This window comes from Salmo trutta, chromosome 7 (genome assembly GCF_901001165.1).
Source record: "Salmo trutta chromosome 7, fSalTru1.1, whole genome shotgun sequence".
NCBI lineage: Eukaryota > Metazoa > Chordata > Actinopteri > Salmoniformes > Salmonidae > Salmo > Salmo trutta.
The window spans coordinates 45,579,391-45,605,747 of record NC_042963.1 but is presented as its reverse complement, the minus strand read 5'-3'; the positions used below and the strand labels follow the sequence as shown (position 1 = coordinate 45,605,747).

The window sequence follows — 26,357 nt, the reverse complement described above, 5'->3', positions numbered from 1 at the left end:
ATACTGAGTCTAAAACTGTTGCAATACTGAGTCTAAAACTGTTGCAATACTGAGTCTATAACTGTTGCAATACTGAGTCTAAAACTGTTGCAATACTGAGTCTAAAACTGTTGCAATACTGAGTCTATAACTGTTGCAATACTGAGTCTAAAACTGTTGCAATACTGAGTTATCACTTCTTTGTAAAAAAGGAACTTGAGGCTTCAACTAATGCTGAGCTCACAGAATGAATTTAAGAATTAAGTAGAATATCTGCCTGCTTAAAGATAATGCTGTACTTGTACAAAAATGAAGAAAATAACAAATAGTGGTTCTATGATTTTTGTTGGACATTCCTGAAGTCAATTGCAGCCCTACAGCCCTGTTCATTTAAATGCCACCTCCATAATCATCGTTCCCTTTCCAATTTGCATCCACTACCTGCACACCAAATTTAGGTCTGACATATGAAAAATGTCATCCATGGGTAGAGGTAGAGATAGCAGTACAGCCACAGTTTCCACGTGTTACCGTAGCAACGTCTGAATAGGCAGGCAGAAGAAGTAGTACTCCAGTGAGGTAGGCGGTTGTGACAGACAGGCAGGGTGGCTGCTGAGTACATCATGTGACATGACTGACAGAAATGGTACAAACCACAGTAAGTGAAAGTGGCAGTTTGCAGAGAGTGGTTCAGAGTCAAGCCTAACATCCAGGATTAGGCTACAAGAGATGACAGCGGACACACGCATACGCACGCACACACACGCACGCGCAAACGCACGCACGCACACACAAACAGGAGTAGGGAGAGAGGACAGGGTGCTACATCACATGACAACATGCCCTTATCTGTCCATGATGGACCATTCCTGTTTACACGGTAGCATCATGTTGTCTACATCCACTTTCACAGAAAGGAAGAAGGTTTTAATGAAGCAAGGGTTGGGGTGCTTTGGGATTATTTTTTAAGATACTCTTTTAGATGTTTTCGGAAGATGGACGAGGACTCTGCTGTCCTAGCTTCAGGGGGAAGCTGCCCTCCCTTAGGGGTGGGAGGACCCAGAGACCAGAAGTGGCAGAACGGAGTAATCGGGTTGGGGTGTAGGGTTTGAGCATAGTATGAAGGTATGGAGGAGCAGGTCCTCTTGCTGCTCCATAGGCAAGTACTCTGGTCTTGTGGTTGATGTGAGCTTTGACTGTAAGCCAGTGGAGAGTGTAGAGGAGTGGGTGACATGGGAGAATATGGGAAGATTAAACACCAGGCGGCTGCAGCGTTCTGGATCCGTTGCAGGGGGTTGATGGCACAAGCGGGGAGCCCAGCCAACAGCGAATTGTAGTAGTCCAGACGGGAGATAACCAGTGCTTGGATTAGGACCTGCGCCGCTTCCTGTGTGAAGTAGGGTCGTACTCTACGGATGCTTTAGAGCATGAACCTGCAGGAGCGAGTCACTGCTTTGATGTTTACAGAGAACGACAGGGTGTTGTCCATGGTCACGGCAAGGTTCTTTGCACTCTGGGAAGGGGGACGCCATGGATTTGTCAACCGTGATGGAAAGGTCTTGGAGCAGGTTAGGCCTTCCCCGTGAGGAAGAGCAGCTCTGTCTTGTCTAGGTTGAGCTTGAGGTGGTGGGCCAACATCCAAGCTGAAATATCTGCCACTTGAGACCACGTGGTGAAGACACGGATCCTCTCCACGTGGTAGGAGCGGCCTGCCAGGTAGGATGCAATCCAGGAGTGTGCAGAGCCTGAGGCGACCAGCCCTGAGAGGGTGGAGAGGAGGATTTGATGGTTCACAGTGTCGAAGGCAGCGGATAGATCTAGGAGGATGAGTACAGAGGAGAGAGAGTCAGCTTTGGCAGTGCGTAGAGCCTGCGTGACCCAGAGAAGCACAGTCTCAGTCGAGTGACACATGTTGAAGCCTGACTGGTTAGGGTCAAGAAGACTGTTCTGAGAGCGATAGCGAGAGATTTGGTCAGAGACAGCATGCTCAAGTGTTTTGGAAAGAGAAGAAAAAGGGATACCAGTCAGTAGTTTTTGACATCAGAGGGCTCAAGTGTTGCTTTCTTGAGGAGGAGAGTGACTCGTGCCATTTTGAAGTCAGAGGGGACGCAGCCAAAAGTCAGGGATGAGTTGATGAGGGAAGTGAGGAATGGGAGAAGGTCTCCAGAGGGTCTGGGGAAGGGAGGAGGGTTGTTTATTGATTTAGACCTTGTTTTACCAGGTAAGTTGACTGAGAACGCATTCTCATTTAAGTGAAAGAGTGGTGTGGAGCCTTCATCTCTTTCCTTCTCCAAAAAACTCTGCAAAGCAACTTGGCAGAACCGTCTGTGTTTCGGCATTTCTTAAAATAGATCCAATGTACTGTAAGCGACATGGCTTCTATAACTCTGAATGTAGGCTATTGAAAATCCATGTCACAGAACATCACATTTATTGAAAGATTAGAAAGTATTATTTCTCAGCTGATACTTAGGTATGAGTGTTATCGAGGGGGTGCCCTTGGTGTGCCTGTATCATTTATCATCTTTAAAGCAGGGTCGCTGTGGGAGCTCGTCCTGGGTCCTGAACAGCGGATTTGGAGCGGGAGTGTGGCACAGACACCCCAGCCTAAGGCTATGGGTCATCTTTCATAATTTAAACAGAAGGCGCATCCTCTCCTCTCCTCCTGTCTGGATCTGCTGCCCAGCTGAGATGAGAGATAACAGAGATCCCCTAGCAGCAGACCTGGGTTCAAATACTATTGTAAATCTTTCAAGCTCTGAGCGTTTGCTCTGGTCTGCATGGAGTGGCAGATGTGCAGGGTTTACAGTTTTGGTACTATTCTAATCTTTCATTAAGCAAGGCAAGCTCAATCAAGCACTGATTCATTATTTCAAATAGTGTTTGAACCCAGGTCTGCCTAGCAGTGGTGTTGGAGGAGAATGCTTATCACACACTCCATTGAGTCAGTCTCTCCAAGCACCACACCCCGATCAGAGGCACTGACCATTAAGTCTGTTTACAAGCTTTAGCCTGAGAGGAAGGAAGTGAGTGTGGTAACAGCATTGGTAGGCTACAGTATAACCTTGGTTACAGGTCTTCTCTCCTCATCATTTATCTACATTGTCAGGATAAGGGATTAGGGAGTGTAACACTGAGTTAGCTCCCACAGTATATACACGTTAAAAACATGAGAAACAATAACATAGCCTACAGTACTAACCACAGTATACAGGCCAATTCGCTGTACTCATAATATGCAGGAGACGCAATCGTTAAGCAAGGGCAAATTAAGTTATGGTATCCAAGATGGCGTAGCAGTCAGGCGTCTTTTGTCTTCGTCTTGTCGTGTCCCGTGTATATATATCTTTTTCTATCTTTTTTCTTCGCATATATTTTTTTATATTTTTCTTAACCCCAACTTCAAAATGCTCCCCTGCAACCTGCCTCACCCAATGTGGTATGGATCTGCTATTCTCTTTACTTTAGAACTGGAACCACCAACAGTAGCTAGCCAGCAAACTAGCTACTAGCTAGTAGACAGCTAGCCACTGCTAGCGGTCATCAGCTAACCTTTAGCCCGGACAACTCCTGCCAGTCTGCACAACGCGATTCAACCCAGACCTTATCGGACTTCTTTTTCTCCATATCCCCGGATTCCTACCGCAAGCTCTGGACCTCTTCACCTGGATCATCGCAGCTAGCTAGCTGCTATCTGATTGGCTTCTCCTGGCTAACGTCTCTGTCCCGAAGCAAGCACCAATTAGCCTGGAGCTAGCCTATGCTAGGCCCATTTCCCGGCTAGCTGAAGAGGTCCATCAGCCACTCCTTGGGCTACAATACCTATTTTGCCAATTGGCCTGGACCCCTTTTATTGCCGATACGGAGCCCCACCGATCCATCACGACTGGACTACTGATGTAATCCACCCAAGGGGTTTTTTCAACAGGCTCCTCCGTTGCGACGTCCCCTGAATGCCCATCTGCTAGCCTGCTATCAGTGGCCCGCGAGCTGTCTAGATCATACCAGACTGTTAGCTGAAGAGGTCCATCAGCCAATTTGTTTGCGCTACTATACCTATTTTGCCAATTGGCATTGACCCTTTTACTACACGGACCCCTGCTGATCAGACTTCTTCCGTCGCAACATCCCTTTAAGGCCCTTCTGCTAGCCCTGGCCTGCTAGCAAAGGCTAGCTTTTTGAAACAGAAATTTGCATCCTGCAGCACAAACTCCAAAACGTTCTGGGACACTGTAAGGTCCATGGAGAATAAGAGCACCTCATCCCAGCTGCCCACTGCACTGAGGCTAGGAAACACTGTCACCACCGATAAATCCATGATAATTGAGAATTTCAATAGGCATTTTTCTACGGCTGGCCATGCTTTCCACCTGGCCACCCTTACACCTGGTCAACAGCCCTGCACCCCCCACAGCAACTTGACCAAGCCATTTCTCCTTCACCCAAATCCAGACAGCTGATGTTCTGAAAGAGCAGCAAAATCTGGAACCCTACAAATAAGCAGGACTAGACAATCTGGACCCTCTCTTTCTAAAATGATCAGCCGAAATTGTTGCAACCCCTATTACTAGCCTGTTCAACCTCTCTTTCGTATCATCTGAGATCCCCAAACATTGGAAAGCTGCCGTGGTCAAAGGGGGAAACACTCTAGACCAAACTGCTACAGACCTATATATATCCTACCCTGCCTTTCTAAGGTCTTCGAAAGCCAAGTTAACAAACAGATCACCGACCATTTCGAATCCCACCGTACCTTCTCCGCTATGCAATCTGGTTTCCGAGCTGGTCATGGGTGCACCTCAGCCACGCTCAAGGTCCTAAACGATATCATAAACTCCATCGATAAGAGACAATACTGTGCAGCTGTATTCATAGACCTGCCCAAGGCTTTCAACTCTGTCAGTCACCACATTCTTATCGGCAGACTCAACAGCCTTGGTTTCTCAAACGACTGCCTCGCCTGGTTTACCAACTACTTCTCAGACAGAGTTCAGTGTGTCAAATCGGAGGGCCTGTTGTCCGGACCTCTGGTAGTCTCTATGGGGGTGCCACAGGGTTCAATTCTTGGGCCAACCCTTTTCTCTGTGTACATCAATGATGTCGCTCTTGCTGCTGGTGATTCTCTGATCCACCTCTACGCAGACGATACCATTCTGTATACTTCTGGCCCTTCTTTGGACACTGTGTTAACTTACCTCCAGACGAGCTTTAATGCCATACAACTCTCCTTCCGTGGCCTCCAACCGCTCTTAAATGCAAGTAAAACTAAATGCATGCTCTTCAACCGATTGCTACCAGAACCTGCCCGCCCGTCCGACTAGCATCACTACTCTGGACGGTTCTGACTTAGAATATGTGGACATCTACAAATACCTAGTTGTCTGGTTAGATTGTAAAATCTCCTTCCATACTCACATTAAGCATCTCCAATCCAAAATTAAATCAAGAATCGGCTTCCTATTTCTGGCTCCAGGTCATCAATAAGTCTTTGCTAGGTAAAGCCCCGCCTTATCTCAGCTCACTGGTCACCATAGTAGCACCCACCCATAGCACGCGCTCCAGCAGGTATTTTTCACTAGTCACCCCTAAAGCCAATTTCTCCTTTGGCTGCCTTTCCTTCCAGTTCTCTGCTACCAATAACTGGAACGAATTGCAAAAATCACTGAAGCTGAAGACTCATATCTCCCTCACTAACTTTAAGCACCAGCTGTCAGAGCAGTTCACAGATCACTGCACTTGTACATAGCCCATCTGTAAATAGCCCATCCAACTGCCTCATCACCATACTGTTATTTATTTTTATTGCTCCTTTTTTGCACCCTAGTATCTCCACTTGCACATTAATATTCTGCACATCTATCACTACAGTCTCTATCACTCCAGTGTTTAATTGCTAAATTGTAATTATTTCGCCACCATGGCCTATTTATTGCCTTACCTCCCTTATATTACCTCATTTGCACAGACTGTATATATACTTTTTTTATTGTGTTATTGACAGTATCTTTTGTTTATTCCATGTGTAACTCTGTGTTGTTTGTATCGCACTGCTTTGCTTTATCTTGGCCAGGTCGCAGTTGTAAATGAGAACTTGCTCTCAGCTAGCCTACCTAGTTAAAAATAGCGTTATAAATATTCACTTACCTTTGATGATCTTCATCGGAATGCACTCCCAGGAATCCCAGTTCCACAATAAATGTTCATTTTGTTCGATTAAGTTAATCTTTATGTCCAAATACCTCCTTTTTGTTCTCGCATTCAGTTCACTAATCCAAATACACAAGGCGCAGACGAAAGTCCAGACGAAAAGTAAAAAAAGTTCCATTACAGTTTGTAGAAACATGTCAAACGATGTATAGAATCAATCTTTAGGTTGTTTTATCATAAATCTTCAATAATATTCCAACCGGACAATTCCTTTGTCTTTAGAAATGAAAGGGAACGCAGCTCGCGCTCACGGCCGCGCGCGAGACTTAGCTCATGGCATTCTGCCAGACCCCTGATTCAAACAGCTCTTATTCTCTCCCCCTTCACAGTAGAAGCCTGAAACAACATTCTAAAGACTGTTGACATCTAGTGGAAGCCTTAGGAAGTGCAATATGACCCCATTTACACTGTATATTGGATAGGCAATCACATGAAAAACTACAAACCTCAGATTTCCCACTTCCTGGTTGGATTTTTCTCAGGTTTTCGCCTGCCATATCAGTTCTGTTATACTCACAGACATCATTCAAACAGGTTTAGAAACTTCAGAGTGTTTTCTATCCAAATCCACTAATAATATGCATATCCTAGCTTCTGGGCCTGAGTAGCAGGCAGTTTACTCTGGGCAAGCTTTTCAGCCCAACGTGAAAATACTGCCCCCTAGCCTAAAGAGGGTAATTACCAACAATATTAGACTTAAAAAGAATCATCCAGTGATCATATATTGTTTACCAGGGGGCAGGGCTATCGACGTAAAGACTAATCTGAAGATGGTGCTGACTGAGGCTAAAACTGGTGAGTATATAGCGTATAGGGATATTTTTATCCACGTTGGCACCAACAATATTAGAATGAAACAGTCAGAGGTCATAGCTTCAGTGTGTAACTTTGCTTGAAAGATGTGTCGGTATCAGGTAATTGTCTCTGGCCCCCTCCCTTTTTGGGGGAGTGACAAGCTCTTCAGCAAACTCACAAAACTCAATCGCTAGTTGAAAACTGTTTTCTGCCCCTCCAAAAATAATGAATTTGTAGATTATTGGTGCTCTTTCTGGGACCCACCCACAAACAGGACCACGGCTGGCCTGCTGAGGAGTGACGGACTCCATCCTAGCTGAAGGAGTGCAGTAAACAGACTGCACTCCTCTTATATATCAACATAGACAGGGCTCTAACACCATCATTAAGTTTGCTGATGACAGAACAATTGTAGGCCTGATCACCGACAACGATGAGACGGCCTATAGGGAGGAGGTCAGAGAACTGGCAGTGTGGTACCAGGACAACAACCTCTCCCTCAATGTGAGCAAGACGAAGGAGCTGATCGTAGACTACAGGAAAAGGCGGGCCGAACAGGCCCCCATTAACATCGATGGGGCTGAAGTGGAGCGGGTCGAGAGTTTCAAGTTCCTTGGTGTCTACATCACCAACAAACTATCATGGTCCAAACACACCAAGACAGTCGTGAAGAGGGCACGACAAAACCTTTTCCTCCTCAGGAGACCGAAAAGACTTGGCATGGGTAACCAGATCCTCAAAAGGTTCTACAGCGGCACCATTGAAAGCATCCTGACCGGTTGCATCACCGCCTGGTATGGCAACTGCTCGGCATCTGAGCGTAAAGCTCAGTGCGAACGGCCCAGTACATCACTGTGGCCAAGCTTCCTGCCATCCAGGACCTATATTTTTCATTATTTATTTAACCTTTGTTTAACTAGGCAAGTCAGTTAAAAACACATTCTTATTTACAATGACAGCCTAGGAACAGTGGGTTAACTGCCTTGTTCAGGGGTAGAACAACAGATTTTTACCTTGTCAGCTCAGGGATTCGATTTAGCAACCTTTCGGTTACTGGCCCAACGCTCTAACCACTAGGCTACCTGTCGCTATATAATAGGCAGTGTCAGAAGAAAGCCCATAAAATTGTCAGAGACTCTAGTCACCCTGTCACTCCAGTCACCTTATAGACTGTTTTCTCTGCTACCGCACGGCAAGTCTAGGACCAAAAGGCTCCTCAACAGCTTCTACCCCCAAGCCATAAGACTACTGAACAATTCATAAAATCGGCACCAGACAATTTACATTGACCCCCCCTCCCTTTTGTAAACCCCACCTACATGTATAGATTACTTCAACTAGCCTGTACCCCCGCACACTGACTCGGTACTGGTGCCCCCTGCATATAGCCTTGTTATTGTTATTCTTATTGTGTTACTTTGTATTATTACTTTTTATTTTTTGTCTACTTGGTAAATATTTTCTTCTTCTTGAACTGCACTGTTGGTTAAGAGCATGTATTCGGAGCATGTGACAAATAAAGTTTGATTTGATTTGAACTCCTCTAGCTCCATAATGAGACAGGGTGAAGGCCAGGCAGCAGGCTGTTTACAGCATGCCAGCTTAGTGGAGTCTGCCCCTGGAACAGTCAGAGTAGTCAGCTCAGTTTTCCCCATTGAGACCGTGTCTGTTCTTTGATCTAGGTCGGGCAAAACTAAACATGGTGGTGTTTGCCTTAGCAATCTCACTGGAATAAAGACCTCCTCCATTCCTGCCATTATTGAAAGAAATTGTGATAATACCTCACATCTCAAAATAGGACTACTTAATGTTAGATTCCTCACTTCCAAAGTGGTCATAGGCTATGAACTAATCACTGAACATAATTACATAAATTTGAAGTGATTGGCCTGACTGAAACATATCTTAAGCCTGATTAATTTACTGCGCTAAATGAGGCCTCGACTCCTGTTTACACTAGTGACCATATCCCCCAAGCATCCTGCAAATTTCAATTTTGAGGTTCTAGTCATGAAATCTATGCAGTCTACAGTACTTAATCACTTTTTATAGCTAATGTTTAAAAGCCATATACAGTGTTCCTGACTGAGTTTCTGTAATTCCTGTCAGACCTCGTAGTCATGGCAGATAATATTCAAATGTTTGGAAACTTTCATATTCACATGGAGAAGTCCACAGACCCAACCCAAGGCTTTCGGAGCCATCATCGACTCAGTGGGTTTGTCCAACATGTCTCGGGACCTACGCATTGTCACAATGCATCTAGTTTTGTCCCGTGGAATAGATATTGTGGATCTAAATGTTTTTCATCATAATCCTGGACAATCGAACCATCATCTTATTACATTTGCAATTGCAACAAATCATTTGCTTTACACCCCAAAAAAGGTTTATCAAAAGCCGTGCTATAAATTCTGGTACAACCCAAAGATTCCTAGATGCTCTTCCAGACTCCACCTACCTAAGGATGGAGTATAAAAATATCTTAACCATCTAACCGAGGATGTAAACTTAACCTTGCGTAATACCCTAGATGCAGTTGCACCACTAAACCCCCCCCCCCCAACAATAGCTCCCTTAGGTATACAGTAAATATCAGAGCCCTGAAGCAAGCTTCCAGAAAATTGGAACTGAAATTGTGCTCCACCAAATTAGACGTTTTCTGACTAGCTTGGAAAGACAGTACCGTGCAATTTTGAAAATCCCTCACTGCTGCTTGATCAGCCTACTTTTCCAACTTGATTGAGTCAAATGTTTTTTTTAACTGTCGCAAAGCTAACTTAAAAGCAGCATTCCCCAAGTGAGGATGGCCTTCACTTCAGCAGTGATGATTCATGAACTTCTTCAACAAAAAGACAATGATTATTAAAAAACAAATTATGGACTCTTCTTTGAATATGCGTATTTCTCCAAAACTCAGTTGTCCTGAGTCTGCACAGAACTGCCAGGACCTCGGATCAATGGACACACTCAAGTTTTTTTTATCCTGTATCTCTCGACACATTCACTAAAATAGTCATGGACTCTAAACCTTCCAGCTGTCTATTGGACCTTATTCCAACTATATTACTGTTACGTTCCCCAGATTCTATGTTGTGGGTTTGTGTATATGCATATGTGTATTTCAGGAAATGGCTTCCGGGATTCCCCCAAGCAGCTGATTGGTCGGCCCCATTGCAGATTGGAGCTCTGATCCCGCCCTCTCGTTAGGGGATACAGCTGTCGGAAACTCCTTCTGCAGCTGGATAAAAGCTAGTGGTCCTTTGTTAGGAGAGAGAGCTTCTTGGATGTCCTGTGTTGGTTGTTACAGTGTTTGTTGAAAGTATTTTGGTAGCCGCTACTTCTAAGGTATGTGTGTGCCAATAGGACTCAGTGTTTTTGATTATTGAACTTGTTCACTTTAAGTTTGTATTATTCTGTTTGATTTGTTCCCAAGGGGGAAGGGGAAGGTGCCTTTGGAGTGCTTAGGCAAGAGGCCTGCGGGCATACATATACCTGTATGTACTCTGTCTATGCACACTAGATAAGCACTGGGCGAACCGCCCCCTGTATTTTGGGTGGCGTTAAGAATAAGTAAGTAGTGGTTGGGTAGGTAGGACTGGGGGGGCTCTTTTACTTTCTTTGCTTTTGTTCCGTCCAGGTCCTTACCCCCAAATTACTGTGTGAAGGAAGAATAAATTCCCTGTAAACGGTTATATTCTCTGCCTCTGTCATCCTTACCCGCACCTACAATCCCATACCAATCCCTCTTTCACTCCACAGGGAGTTGAGTTGTAGCGGGTGTTGCGTTCTCTCTACCGTGAGGCGTGTGTAACAATTACTGAAAAAAAGCTAGCTTGTGCTTGGCCCGCTTATGTGTAACATAAACTGCTCCCTATCCTCCGGATGTGTACCAAACTCACTAAAAGTAGCAGTAATAAAGCCGCTCTACAAAACGCTAGATCTTTACCCGGAAAATGTGAACAAAAAAGCTAATACGCCTACTGTATATCTTTTTTATTTTAAAGCTGTTGCTCAGCAACTCACTGCCTTCCTGAAGACACATGTATACAAAACGCTCCTGTTTGGTTTTATACCCCATCATAGTAATGAGACCTCACTCGTGAAGGTGGTAAATTACCTTTTAATGGCATCAGACCAAGATTCTCCATCTGTGCTCCTAGACCTTAGTGCAGCATTCAACACCATTGATCACCACATTTTTTTGGAGAGATTGGAAACCGGAAGTGTCTACACAGACAAGATCTTGCCTGGTTTAGATCTTATTTGTCGGAAAGAACAGTTCATCAATGGACAGTTTGCCCTCTGACAAATCAATGGTAAGTTTTGAGTCTTCCTACGGTTCTAGGACCACTTGTTTTCACTATATACTGTACGCTACCTCTTGGTGATGTCATTCAGAAACACTCAACTTTCACTGCTATGCAGACGACACACAGCTGTACATTTTGATGAAACATGTTGAAGCTCCAAAATTGCTTACCCTGGAAGCCTGTTTCAGACATAAGGAAGTGGATGGCGGCAAATATTTTACTTTTAAACAGATGCTAGTTCTAGGTCCCAAGAAACAGATCTGTCGATCTGACAGTGAATCTCGATGGTCTCAATGAATCTCGAGTCGTCTCAAAACTGTGAAGGACCTCGGCATTGCTCTGGACCCTGATCTTTCTTTTGACGAACACATCAAAAATATTTTAAGAGCTGCCTTTCTCGATCTTCGTAACCTGAAAACGTTTGTCCAGAAATTCTGCTGAAAAAAGATTTTAAATAAATTAGGCCCCATTCTATGGATTTCACATGACTGGGAATAGAGATATGCATATGTTGGTCACAGATACTTTTGGAAAAAAGGTAGGATCAGAAAAACAGTCAGTATCTGGCGTGACCACCATTTGACTAATGCAGCATCTCCTTCACATAGAGTTGATCAGGCTGTTGATTGTGGCCTATGGAATGTTGTGTCACTCCAGGATGCTGGAAATTGATAGGAACTGGAGCACGCTGTCGTGCACATCAATCCAGAGCATCCAATGAGTGACATGTTTGGTCAGTATACAGGCCATGGAAGAACTGGGACATTTTCAGCTTCAAGGAATTGTGTGACATGGAGCCGTTCATTATCATGCTGAAACATGAGGTGATGGCGGCAGATTAATGGCACGACCGTGGGCCTCAGGATCTCGTCACGTTATCCCTGTGCATTCAAATTGCCATAGATAAAATGCAATTGTGTTCGTTGTCTGTAACTTATGCCTGCCCATACTAACCCAACCTCTTCCATGGGGCACTCTGTTCAGAACATTGACATCAGCAAACTGCTCGACCCACATGATGCCATACACGTGGTCTGCGGTTGCGAGGCCAGGTAGACGTACTGCCAAAGTCTCTAAAACAACCTTCTCTGGCAAGAGCTCTGGTGGACATTCCTGCAATCAGCATGCCAATTGCAAGCTCCTTCAAAACTTGAGACATTTGTTTGCAGTTGATGTTATTCATCAATAACAAAAACTCCAAAGCAAATCAGGGGGAGAAAAAATTGTTTATTTGAGAAGGACAAATCATAGATGTTTGCTGGGAGGGACAGTTGAAATCAGAAGTTTAGATACACCTTAGCTAAATACATTTAAACTTAGTTTTTCACAATTCCTGTATTTAATCCTAGTAAAGATTCCCTGTCTTAGGTCAGTTAGGATCACCACTTTATTTTAAGAATGTGAAATGTCAGAATAAGAGTTGAGAATTATTTATTTCAGCTTTTATTTCTTTCATCACATTCCCAGTGGGTCAGAAGTTTACATACACTCAACTAGTATTTGGTAGCATTACCTTTAAATTGCTTAACTAGGGTCAAATGTTTTGGGTAGCCTTCCACAAGCTTCCCACAATAAGTTGGGTGAATTTTAGCCCATTCCTTCTGACAGAGCTGGTGTATCTGAGTCAGGTTTGTAGGCCTCCTTGCTCGCACATGCTTTTTCAGTTCTGCCCACAATTTTTCTATAGGATTGAGGTCAGGGCGTCTGATGGCCACTCCAATAACTTGACTTTGTTGTCCTTAAACCATTTTGCCACAACTTTGGAAGTATGCTTGGGGTCATTGTCCATTTGGAAGACCCATTTGTGAGCAAGCTTTAACTTCCTGACTGATGTCTTGATGTCGCTTCAATATATCCACATAATTTTCCTTCCTCGTGATGCCATTTATTTTGTGAAGTGCACCAGTCCCTCCTGCAGCAAAGCACCCCCACAACATGATGCTGCCCCGTGATTCACGGTTGGGATGGTGTTCTTCGGCTTGCAAGCGTCCCCCTTTTTCCTCCATTATGGCTAAACAGTTCTATTTTTGTTTCATCAGACCAGAGGACATTTCTCCAAAAAGTATGATCTTGGTCCCATGTGCATTTGCAAACCGTAGTCGGGCTTTTTTATTGCCGTTTTGGAGCAGTGGCTTCTTCCTTGCTGAAGTGGCCTTTCAGGTTATGTCGACATAGGACTCGTTTTACTGTGGATATAGATACTTTTGTACCTGTTTCCTCCAGCATCTTCACAGGGTCCTTTGCTGTTGTTCTGGGATTGATTTGCACTTTTCGCACCAAAGTACGTTCATCTCTAGGAGACAGAACGCGTATCCCTCTGAGCGGTATGACAGCTGCGTGGTCCCATAGTGTTTATACTTGTTTGTACAGATGAACGTGGTACCTTCAGGCATTTGGAAATTGCTCCCAAGGATGATCCAGACTTGTGGAGGTCTACAATTTTTTTTCCCTGAGGTCTTGGCTGATTTCTTTTGATTTTCCCAGGATGTCAAGCAAAGAGGCACTGAGTTTGAAGGTAGGCCTTGAAATACATCCACAGGTACACCTCCAATTGACTGTGAATTAGCCTATCAGAAGCTTCTAAAGCCATGACATCATTTTCTGGAATTTTCCAAGCTGTTTGAAGCCACAGTCAACTTATTGTATGGAAGCTTCTGACCCACTGGAATTGTGATACAGTGAATTATAAATAAAATAATCTGTCTGTAAACAATTGTTGGAAAAATGACTTGTGTCATGCACAAAGTAGATGTCCTAACCTACTTGCCAAAACCATAGTTAACAAGAAATTTGTGGAGTGGTTGAAAAACGGGTTTTAATGACTGCAACCTAAGTGTACGTAAACTTCCGACTTCAACTGTAGATGTTCAGTCTCCCCTGTCCTCAGCTTTTCTCCATAGAACAAAGGGACAGGATCCCATGTATAGCCGTTCACCCGAGCCTTGGGTTGACCAATCAGAGGTCCTTGCAGTACAACTGGGCCAATGGCCAAATAACAATTATCCTACTCCAGATTCAATTTACAAGACGTAGCGCTGTCACGTCCTGAGCAGCAGAGGGAGCAATTGTATTAGTTTTGGTCAGGACATGGCAGAAGTTTTTGTTATGTGTAGATTGGTTTGTTGGACTCTCAATTGGAGGCAGGTGGTTCTAGTTGCCTCTGATTGGGAGTCCTATAAACAGGTGTGTGTTTTTCTTTGGGGTTGTGGGTAGTTGTTTTTGCACTGCGTTTTGTGTGCTTGCAAAACTGTTCCTGTCGTCGTGAGTATTGTTTATTGGTTTTCCCTGTGGATGCTTTGCGTGTTTTTATTTTAAAAATATGAGTATCCACATTCCCGCTGCACCTTGGTCCATTCCTGACGACAGACCTTACAGAACTACCCACCACAAAAGGACCAAGCAGCAGAGGAGGAAGGAGCCATTGGAGAACAGCGTGATGGACTGGACATGGACGGCAAGGGATCCTACACTTGGGAGGAAATCCTGGTCGGAAGGGATCGCCTCCCATGGGAACAGGTCGTGGCACTCAGAAGAGTGGAGGCAGCAGGAGAGAGGGACCAACGGCGAAGGTATGAGGGAACACGGCTGGGAAGGAAGCCCGAGAGGCAGCCCCAATACTTTTTTGGGGGGGGGCACAAGGGCTGTTTGGCAGGGTGAGATTGGAGCCCCAGGCCAGCTTCCCGTACCCTTGTAGGGCAGAGAAAGACTGGACAGGTCCCGTGCTTTGGGGTTGGGGCTGTGGTGAGGCCTGGGATTTTCAGGCCGGTAGGCACAGTATCAGCGCCCCGCATGTGCCAGGGCGAAGTGAGCATCGAGCCTGAAAAGGTGATGCCAACCCTGCGGTCAAGACCGCCAGTGCGCCTCTACGGTCCGGTGTTTCCCGCTATACACACTAGCATGTAGGTGCGTGTTTCCAGGCTGGCACGTCCAGTACCAGCCCCACGCATCAGGCTTATAGGGCGTCAGCCCAGCCTCGCCAGTCAAGAGTCGCCAGAGCTGCCCGCCAGTCAAGAGTCGCCAGAGCTGCCCGCCAGTCAAGAGTCGCCAGAGCTGCCCGCCAGTCAAGAGTCTGCCAGAGCTGCCCGCCATTCAAGAATTTGCCAGAGCTGCCTGCCATTCAAGAATTTGCCAGAGCTGCCCGCCAGTCAAGAGTCGCCAGAGCTGCCCGCCAGTCAAGAGTCGCCAGAGCTGCCCGCCAGTCAAGAGTCGCCAGAGCTGCCCGCCAGTCAAGAGTCGCCAGAGCTACCCGCCAGTCAAGAGTCGCCAGAGCCGCCCGCCAGTCAGGAGCCGCCAGAGCCGCCCACCAGTCAGGAGATGCCAGAGCGGCCCGTCTGCCCGGAGATGCCAGAGCGGCCCGACTGCCCGGATCAGCCAGAGCGGCCCGACTGCCCGGATCAGCCAGAGCGGCCCGACTGCCCGGATCAGCCAGAGCGGCCCGACTGCCCGGATCAGCCAGAGCGGCCCGGCTGCCCGGATCTGCCAGAGCGGCCCGGCTGCCCGGATCTGCCAGAGCGGCCCGGCTGCCCGGATCTGCCAGGGTGCCCCGCCTGCCCTCCGGCTCAGCCCGAGTGGCCCGCCTGTCCTCCGGCCCAGCCCGAGTGGCCCGCCTGTCCTCCGGCCCAGCCCGAGTGTTGGACTCTCAATTGGAGGCAGGTGGTTCTAGTTGCCTCTGGTTGGGAGTCCTATAAACAGGTGTGTGTTTTTCTTTGGGGTTGTGGGTAGTTGTTTTTGCACTGCGTTTTGTGTGCCTGCAAAACTGTTCCTGTTGTCGTGAGTGTTGTTTATTGTTTTTCCCTGTGGATGCTTTACGTGTTTTTATTTAAAAAATATGAGTATCCACATTCCCGCTGCGCCTTGGTCCATTCCTGACGACAGACCTTACAATCACACAAAGTTCTGAGTTCGGGAGTGACATTCCACTGATTCTAAATAGCTGTTGAACTGAAACCCAACTCCTATTTTCATTGACAATTCCCTATTGACCATTAGTACTCTAGTGTTTAGTCCTCTCATCTTCTGCGTTGTGTATTTATCTTCAAAAAATTCTTATACATTGTGTTGTGTGACAAAACATTTCATTTGAATGGCCTTTTATTGTCCCCAGCACAAGGTGCACCTGTGTAATGATCATGCTGTTTTTCAACTTCTTGACATTGTTGTGGAAATTCTACACAGGGACACTCAAAGTCAATCTTTAATTAATCGTTCTTTATTATCAGCGGGCTGGAGAGGTTCCAACCAACTCAATGCACCAAGTACACATGTCGATCAGAAGCTCTAATGGGGAAGTCCCGTTAGATCTCTTATATACAGACAAGTTATATTTGCATTATTTAGCTAATTCATCATTCATAATTAATTCATCATTACCGTTTGCTTCATTCATGTGACTGACCAATGCTGGGTCATGCATGTGACAGACCAATACTTCACAAGGCTACTTCTCTCTAAGCTGAGACCTTAAAACTGAGAGATCATTCGTTATCAAAACAAGGGTCTGGGCGTACTGACAAATAGCAGATACTGATAGTGAGGATTCATTCGATCAGTCACTAGCATGAACACAGAAATTGGTTATTAGAGAAGCACAAAAATAGAACACTGAAATTGGTTACTAGAAAGCACAAACATAAAATGGTCCATCACGATATGTCACAGTTGTCAGGTGGATGGATTATATTGGCAGGTGGATGGATTATATTGGCAGGTGAATTTATTTTTATTTGTATTTAACCTTTATTTAACCAGGAAGGGCTCATTGAGATTTAAAATCTCTTTTTCAAGAGCGTCCTGGCCAAGATAGGCAGCGCCAAGTCATTACAAAAATTACAGACAAACAACATGAAAAACTACAAGTAATCTAGTAAAAACCATAGAATTAACAAAGAATATAACAAAATCAAAAACAGCAAATTAAAAACATTGACAGGTCAGGGAATCAGTCTCCAGATCATTCATCCGTGATTTAAAAATACCAATCGGGACAAGTTCATCCAGTTTAAAAGTATTTTGTAAGGCATTCCAAGACGATGGCGCAGAGTACATAAAAGCCCTTTTACCATATTCAGTTCGGACATTTGGAACAGTTAGCAAGATAAAGTCCCGCGAACGAAGAGAGTACCCACCACATTTCTGAACAATAAAAATGCCCAAATAAAAAGGTAGTAAACCCAAAATGGCTTTGTAAATAAAAGTATACCAGTGACTGAGCCTACGAGTGACTAGAGAAGGCCAGCCAACCCTGGTATACAAAGTGCAGTGGTGCGTAAGGGTTTTGCAATTTAAAATAAATCTCAGAGTGCCATGGGGGATAGGGGGCAGTATTGAGAATTTTGGAAAAAATATGTGCCCATTTTTAACTGCCTCCTACACCAACTCAGAAGCTAGAATATGCATATTATTGTTCAGGTTTGGATAGAAAACACTCTGAATTTTCTAAAACTGTTTGAATGGTGTCTGTGAGTATAACAGAACTCCTATGGCAGGCAAAAACCTGACAAGGTTTCAAGCAGGAAGTACCCTGTCTGACAAGGAGTCGTGCGTCTTGCATCTGTTTATTGAAAAGTAAGGATCTTAGCTGTAACGTGACAATTCCCAGGGCTCCGATAGGCTCTCAGAGCCCGGGAAATAACTGAAGGTTGACGAGGGAGCCTCAGGCTGAAACACATTATCGGCTTTGGCAAGTGGCGGCTCAGAGGACCTTTGAATGAGGCGCATGCACGATTCGCTCCTGAGGAGAAATTTAATTAGGCTGTTTAGGCTCAATGCATATTCCCGGTCGGAATATTATCACTTATCTACGAGATAAATGGCATAAAAATTGGTTTTAAACAGCGGTTGACATGCTTCGAAGTACGGTAATGGAATATTTAGACATTTTTGTCACGCCAATGCGCCATGCGCGACACCGTGATGAAGCATTCTGATAGTGTCTAGAACTCACGAACAAAACGTCGCTGTTTGGATATAACGATGGATTATTTGGGACCAAACCAACATTTGTTATTGAAGTAGAAGTCCTGGCAGTGTATTCTGACGAAGAACAAGCAAGGTAAGAACATTTTTCTTATAGGAAATGTGATTTTGGTGGAGGCTGACCTGGGTGGGTATCTAAATAGCTAGCCCTGTGATGCCGGGCTATGTACTTAGATTATTGCAAAATGTGCTTCATCCGAAAAGCTATTTTAAAATCAGACATATCGAGTGCATAGAGGAGTAATGTATCTATAATTCTTAAAATAATTGTTATGCTTTTTGTGAACGTTTATCGTGAGTAATTTAGCAAACTGTAAGTAAATTCCCCAGAAGTTTGCGGGGGTTATGCTTTTTCTGAACGTCACATGCTAATGTAAAAAGCTGTTTTTTGATATAAATATGAACTTGATTGAACAGACATGCATGTATTGTATAACACAATGTCCTAGGTGTGTCATCTGATGAAGATCATAAAAGGTTAGTGCTGCATTTAGCTGTGGTTTGGGTTTATGTGACATGATATGCTAGCTTGAAAAATGGGTGTCTGATTATTTCTGGCTGGGCACTCTGCTGACATAATCTAATGTTTTGCTTTTGTTGTAAAGCCTTTTTGAAATCGGACAGTGGGGTTAGATTAACGAGATTCTTGTCTTTAAATAGCTGTAAAATAGTCATATGTTTGAGAAATTGAAGTCATAGTATTTCTAACGATTCAAAAATCGCGCCACTGGATTTCAGTGGCTGTTACGTAGGTGGGACGAGTTCGTCCCACATGCGCCAGAGAGGTTAAGGGTGTCAATTGATCTCAAACACTGAGCGGAAGCATTCATATATAAAATATCCCCATAGTCTAGTAAAGGCATAAATGTAGCTGATACTAGCCTCCTTCTGGCTTCAAACGAAAAACAAGCCTTATTCCTAAAATAAAAATCTAATTTCAGCTTCAATTTTTTTGTAAGTTGTTGAATATGCATTTTAAAAGAGAGGCCATCATCAATCAAAATTCCAAGATATTTATATGAGGTTACAACCTCAATCTCCTTGCCCTGACAGGTAGTAATAGGTGAAAGGTTCAGAGGTCTATTTCTTGCTTTAGAAAACACCAGTAGTTTTGTTTTGTCAGTATTGAGGATAAGCTTCAATTGAGACAATGTATGTTGAACAGTATTAAAAGCAGTTTGCAAGTTCTGGAAAGCTTTTGTAAGAGATGAAGCACAACATGGATTATATTGGCAGGTGAATGGATTATAAGGAGAAATGCACACTAAAAGGGATAAAAATATGTGCACAAAATTTGAGAGAAATAAGCTTTTTGTGTGTATAGAAAATTTTGGGGATCTTTTATTTCAGCTCATGAAACATGGGACCAACACTCTACAGTGCCTTGCAAATGTATTCACCCGCCTTGGCGTGTTTCCTGTTTTGTTTCATTACAACCTGTAATTTAAATGGATTTTTATTTGGATTTCATGTAACGGACATACACAAAATAATCCAAATTGGTGAAGTGAAATTAAAAAAGTAACTTGTTTCAAAAAAATATATATAAAAAAAAAAATTTAAGTGGAGCGTGCATATGTATTCACCACCTTTGCTATGAAGCCCCTAAATACAATCTGGTGCAACCAATTACCTTCAGAAGTCACAATTAGTTAAAGTCCACCTGTGTGCAACCTAAGTGTCACATGATCTTTCACATGATCTTAGTATATATATATATATATATATATATATATATATACCTGTTCTGAAAAGCCCCAGAGTCTGCAACACCACTAAGCAAGCGGCACTATGAAGACCAAGGAGCTCTCCAAAACAGGTCAGGGACAAAGTTGTGGAGAAGTACAGATCAGGGTTGGGTTATAAAAAAATATCAGAATCTTTGAACTTCCCACGGAGCACCATTAAATCCATTATTAAAAAATTTAAAGAATATGGCACCACAACAAACCTGCCAAGAGAGGGCCGCCCACCAAAACTTACGGACCAGCCAAGGAGGGCATTAATCAGAGAGGCACAAAAGAGACCAAAGATAACCCTGAAGGAGCTGCAAAGCTCCACAGCGGAGATTGGAGTATCTGTCCATAGGACCACTTTAAGCCGTACACTCCACAGAGCTGGGCTTTACGGAAGAGTGTCCAGAAAAAAAGCCATTGCTTAAAGAAAAAAATAAGCAAACATATGAAAGAAAGTACTCTGGTCAGATGAGACTAAAATATGGCTTTTTGGCCATCAAGGAAAACGCTACGTCTGGCACAAACCCAACACCTCTCATCACTCCGAGAACCTCATGTTTTTCATCGGCAGGGACTGAGAAACTGGTCAGAATGATGGATGGTGCTAAATACAGGGAAATTCTTGAGCGAAACCTGTTTGTCTTCCAGAGATTTGAGACTAGGAAGGAGGTTCACCTTCCAGCTGGACAATGACCCTAAGCATTCTGCTAAAGCAACACTCGAGTGGTTTAAGGGGAAACATTTAAATGTCTTGGAATGGCCTAGTCAAAGCCCAGACCTCAATCCAATTGAAAATCTGTGGTAAGACTTAAAGATTGCTGTACACCAGCGGAACCCACCAACTTGAAGGAGATGGAGCAGTTTTTCCTTGAAGAATGGGCAAAAATCCCAGTGGCTAGATGTGCCAAGCTTAGAGATATACACCAAGAGACTTGCAGCTGTAATTGCTGCAAAAGGTGTCTCTACAAAGTATTGACTTTGGGGGGAGGGGGGGGGGGGGGGGGGGTGAATAGTTATGCACGCTCAAGTTTTTGGTTTTTTGGTCTTATTATTATTGTTTCACAAGAAAAAATATTTTGCATCTTCAAAGGGGTATTCATGTTGTTAAAATCAAATGATACAAACCCCCAAAAAATCTATTTGAATTCCAGGTCGTAAGGCAACAAAATAGGAAAAAAGGTTAGAACAATTATCATGGCCTCTATGAGGCTATGGAGGGATCCAAATCGTGGGTTTATTTATAAATTCCAGTCGTACTTTATCAAAATCCTTTTCAAAGTCAGCTATGAATACCAGGCCTGGTATCCCAGATTTTTCATAGGGTTTTTTAGTTTCCAGTACTTGTCTTATATTGTCTGCAATGTATTGTCCATGTAAAAAACTTTCTGATTAGGATGAATAATATCCCACAATACATTTTTAATTCTATGCATTTTGATAGAATGTTTGTGTAAGGGGCCTCCAATTTTTTTCATGGACTGGATCTATATATTTACCACCTGGGTCCTGTTTCAGTAATGGTCAATTAACTTCGATTAGTGGAGATGGAGGATTTTGAAACTAAAACGTATGCTTAAAGTACTAGGCTTCCTCTTTCAAAATATTGTTTGGTGAATCATGGGTGACTCCATCATTTGTAACAAGTTTCAGTAAATGATTTTTGGTAGCTTTTCTATGTTGAAGATTAAAACATTATGTGGTGCATTTTTCCCCATATTCCTAGGTTGCTTTTATTTTTTATAATATATTACACTTTCTTGAATAAGTTCCTGCAGTTCTTTTTGATTTTCCTCTAACTTTACCTATATGGTACAGTTTTTATTACTATCTATCTGTACCATTAGTCCCTCTATTTCCTTTGTTAATATGAACTATTTTGACCTAAATTGCTTTTCTTTTAAAGATGAGTATTGAATTGCATTGCCTCTAAAGGCACATTTAAAAGTGTCCCACACAAAAAGGGATCTGCTGTACATATGTTGTGTTGGAAAACATCAGTTATAAATTCTTCTGTCCTGGTTAAAAACAAGTTGTCATCCAATAGGCTTTGATTACATTTCCAATATCCTCGCCCAGGTGGAAATTCTGTATGACTAAAGTATATGCCAGTTATTTGATAGTCCGACCGCATTCTGTACCCTATCAACACTCTTTTAACTCCCATGAGAATGTCATAAGAAAGTAGTCAAGACGACTAGCTTGATTGAGCCTCCGCCATGTATATCTCACTAGGTCAGGATATTTAAGCCTACATATATCCACTAGTTCGAATATATCCATAATATGAATGATTTCCTTCAGTGCATGAGGGTAATAGTTTGTAATGTGATTTCCTTTACGATCCGTTGAGGTATTTAAAACCGTATTATAATCTCCCACCCTAATAATAGAGTCTTGTATTGCTTGTAGGCTTGATAAATTATTATATATATTTTCAAAGAAGAGTGGATCATCATTATGTGGAGCGTAGAGATTAATAAGCCAAATATGTTTAAGGTCCAATAACATATTTAAAATAATCCGACCTTGCAGATCTGTTTAGACAATTTGCACGTTTGGATAAAAATTATTGTTAATTATTATCATCACCCCTTTTGAGTTTCTTTGTCCATGGGAGAAATACATTTCGTGCTCATTGTTGAATGAGTTTCCTGTGAACAAGATATTATATTCTTTCTCTTTTAGCCAGGTAAATACTGATTGTCTTTTACTATTATCTGCTAAGCCGTTACAATTATAACTAGCTATTTTTATTTAACCATTTACCATAATGAGATACAAGTTTCAATCCTATTTTTCATAATAAACTTACTTTTCATAACAAACTTACCATTAAAAAGTACCGTGATGATTGAGTGTCCATATAGCTGTACATTGATATTGACGGTTTATAAATACCCACATCTGAACTAAAGGTGAGGAGCCTGCCTGCTGCCACCCATTGCTACAGTTAACTCCACTAGCTCCAAAACAGGTGCCTCAACTAGAATGGCAACATAATAATATAAATACAGAGGTATAGAACACTGTTTTTTTTATCTCTGATGTAGGCACTTCATACGAAGGATTGTTTCCTATAACCAGGACTGGCATTACAAAAATTATATTTTTTGTCAAGCAATTATTATTTTGGGAAACAATTATTGTAATTCATCCTATACAGTCATTAACATCATTACCCCTTAGCAACAGATGTGGGATACATACACACACTATCTCTACCCTTCCCCCACAAACAACAGTTTCCAATGTTCAACAGTTTCCATCCCCGAGTCCAACTCAAGAGAAGACTCGATGCATGAATGCATATAGAGTTGTAGCTGTTTGAGAAGGCATGCAAATTGAGCAAGATTGGGGAGATTTGCTTGACCAATGTCAAGTCCTAGCTGATGGAGCTCAGATACACGCCTTTCCCCTGAAACACACACTGGACCCCCTTTGTGATCATTTTCCCAAGCATCTCTGAGCAGTCAGACCTTTTGATTATTTTGTGCTGCCAGGGCCACAATAACTTGCTCCCTCTCTGATTGTCCGATTGTGAACCCCTACCCATGGGTTACTGCAGCTAGTGTTGCCAGCACTGCCACTACCTGGGTGGGAGTATCCACCGGAATTCCCACCGGCTAGGAACAAGGATCTCATTAGCAGCTTTGAGAAATTCCTTGGATATTATGCTCACCCACCCGGGGGATTTGACTTTGATTGGACCAACCCTGCCAGGCAGGCTCTGACTCTTGAAGGGGTGGTGCTGCTCAGTGGGTCTCTGACCACGTTTATGTTTTTGTCTTGGCTGCGTATAGGCTACTTGCTGTAGGCCTATAAAACAGTTAAGAACTTAGTGTGTGGGTCACTCAGGTGGGTGTCTAGGGTATAGGGTTGAGGGTTGAGGGGACCGTTCCATCATGATAGGAAAATAAATAAATAGACAATATTTGAAATTTAGTTAAAAATGTATATCCCGTGTCATGACGTTGGCCTCTTTGGGTACAGGAAGGACAGTTGACCCCCTCCCCTTTGTACCATCACCCAACCTACCTTCCCCCCCAACCCAGGGTTGTAAATATTCCAAGAGGAGAATCTACTACAACATGTTTCATAGAGAGACAAAGGAAATTCTTCCAACTCATAGAATTGGAGAACCTAGCGACATGTGTGTTCTGGAGAAGATATGGAAGATTGATGAAGACTCCAGCTACGAACTGATCCGCTTGGTACAATTTTGTGATACTCAGAAGAGACAATATAGCCATATTACCCTAAAACGGTCTACATGATAGCCTCAGCGATGAGACTGAATCCACATGGTTGTATACAATGTATTATTAAGGATAAAGCTATTTGTAATACATTGAGATGCTATGTACTGATGTTAATGTGATATAATTCTATTTCTGTAACCAAGTCTAGCTCAGTCATAGGCACGCCCCCAGGGACACATACAGGACCAGGCGTCATTTGACAAGCCTGTTCTCTGGGCCCTATAAAACACCCCCTGATTTACATTTCTACAGACCAGGCCTCCACTCCATCGTGAGTTTGGCCTAGAGGTTTGACCAGCCAAGTATTCTACTGAAAGTGAACCATACCACGTGGTTAACTTTTAGACTATCGATATCGACAGAATAAGAACAAGTCTTTGATATTAATTATTAGTCTGCAGCTAAGTAAATTATATCATCGAACGCGAAGACCAACCACATCCATTCTATGACGACATTCATGAATGTCGCTCTGACAGATCCATTCTAACCGAGAGAGAGAGAGAACGCTGACAAACTCTCCATCAGAACAAAACTCTCCAACAAGAATCCCGACGACACATGAGCGTAAATATATATTGATTGCAAATGTTCCCGAATGAGTGAGCCTTCAATTGGCAATTGTTAATATTAATGAACTCTGTGTAACTTCTCAGCTTACCGTTTTATGACCCATTGTCTAACAGACCAGCCATGCTTGTTAGCCAGTAGGGCACATTCCTCTACCCATCATTGGTGACGATAATTACTGTTTGTATGTTTTCTGTTAATTACTTAGTGTAGTAAATAAATGATTTTAAGACAATTGATGTATGGATGATTTTAGTAAAGACTGGGTTCGTGCAGATAACCAAGAATTACAACTTTCATGATGAGACTGAAACAACATACGGGTTAAGATTGACTGCTATCGATGTAAAATATTACTAAGTATTTTAAGAGTTTATTCAGAGGATAACAGCTCTATAAACGTTCTTCTGTGGTGCCCCGAATTTCTAGTTAATTACATTTACAAGATTAGCTTCATCAGGTAATATCAATTACAGAGAAATAATTTTATAAGTTAGCATGTCATATCACTTAATCCGGCATAGCCAAAGACACGACACCCGTATCTGGACAAAATTGAAAACTCTCTCTGTCACAACTCCTGCTCGCAGACACACATGGGCTCTGGCATTTGCAACCATTTTATTTTTTCACTCACTTAACTCAACACACTTTTCCTATCACAAAAACATACCCCATTTTCCATCACAACCACACTCCCCCCATATACTGTATACACCCGCGCATACCCACATACTGTCCCTTCTATGTCCTCTGTTTACTGTGTTTGTAAAAAAAAGTTTGAGAACCCTGGCTAAAGAGCTGTTGCATTCATATGTTTAATTCCTATTCAGCGATGGGGCATTGACTGCTGCAGAGCAGATTCCATCTCCCTCCATTTCCCCTGAGCTCAGTGGAGGTGATATGAGAAATGGGTTAAGTCAGCCCAGGTGGCGTCTGGGTCGCTGCCTCCAGTGGCAGATCGGATGACTGAATGCTTATTGCCACCCCACAACCGCCCCGCTGTGGAGCCTGTCACCTGCGGTGGCCGAAACACAGACACAGCTCACCTGCGGCATTCTATTTGTCCTCACAACAAGAGATCCACTCAAAGTCATGAATACAAAATGGGAGGGAGGGACGAAGTGGCTGGATGGATGGTGTGTGTTGTAGTGTACTAGGCCCTTGCCTGACTGCCTGGTGGCCAGAGCCCTTGAGGCGGAGCACAAATCACTAGACCTAAAATAACAGCCAAGCTGGCTGCTCCTGCCCTGTGCCTCCCCCTCAGCTTGGGAGAGGAGGGGGCATCGACTCCTCACTCCACGCCCCCCTAAAAAGTGTAGTTGAGCTCAGCCACCTGAGGACAAACCATCCGTCTCCCTCAATGACGGTTTATAAATACCCACATCTGAACTAAAGGTGAGGAGCCTGCCTGCTGCCACCCATTGCTACAGTTAACTCCACTAGCTCCAAAACAGGTGCCTCAACTAGAATGGCAACATAATAATATAAATACAGAGATAGAACATGGATTTTTATATATA

The 26,357-nt window shown here is 43.4% G+C and overlaps 1 pseudogene; it reads right to left on the bottom strand.

Moving 5' to 3' along the window:
- LOC115196617 (mitochondrial inner membrane protease subunit 2-like) overlaps positions 1-26,357 on the bottom strand; it is a 237,253-nt pseudogene that overhangs the window by 157,504 nt on the left and 53,392 nt on the right.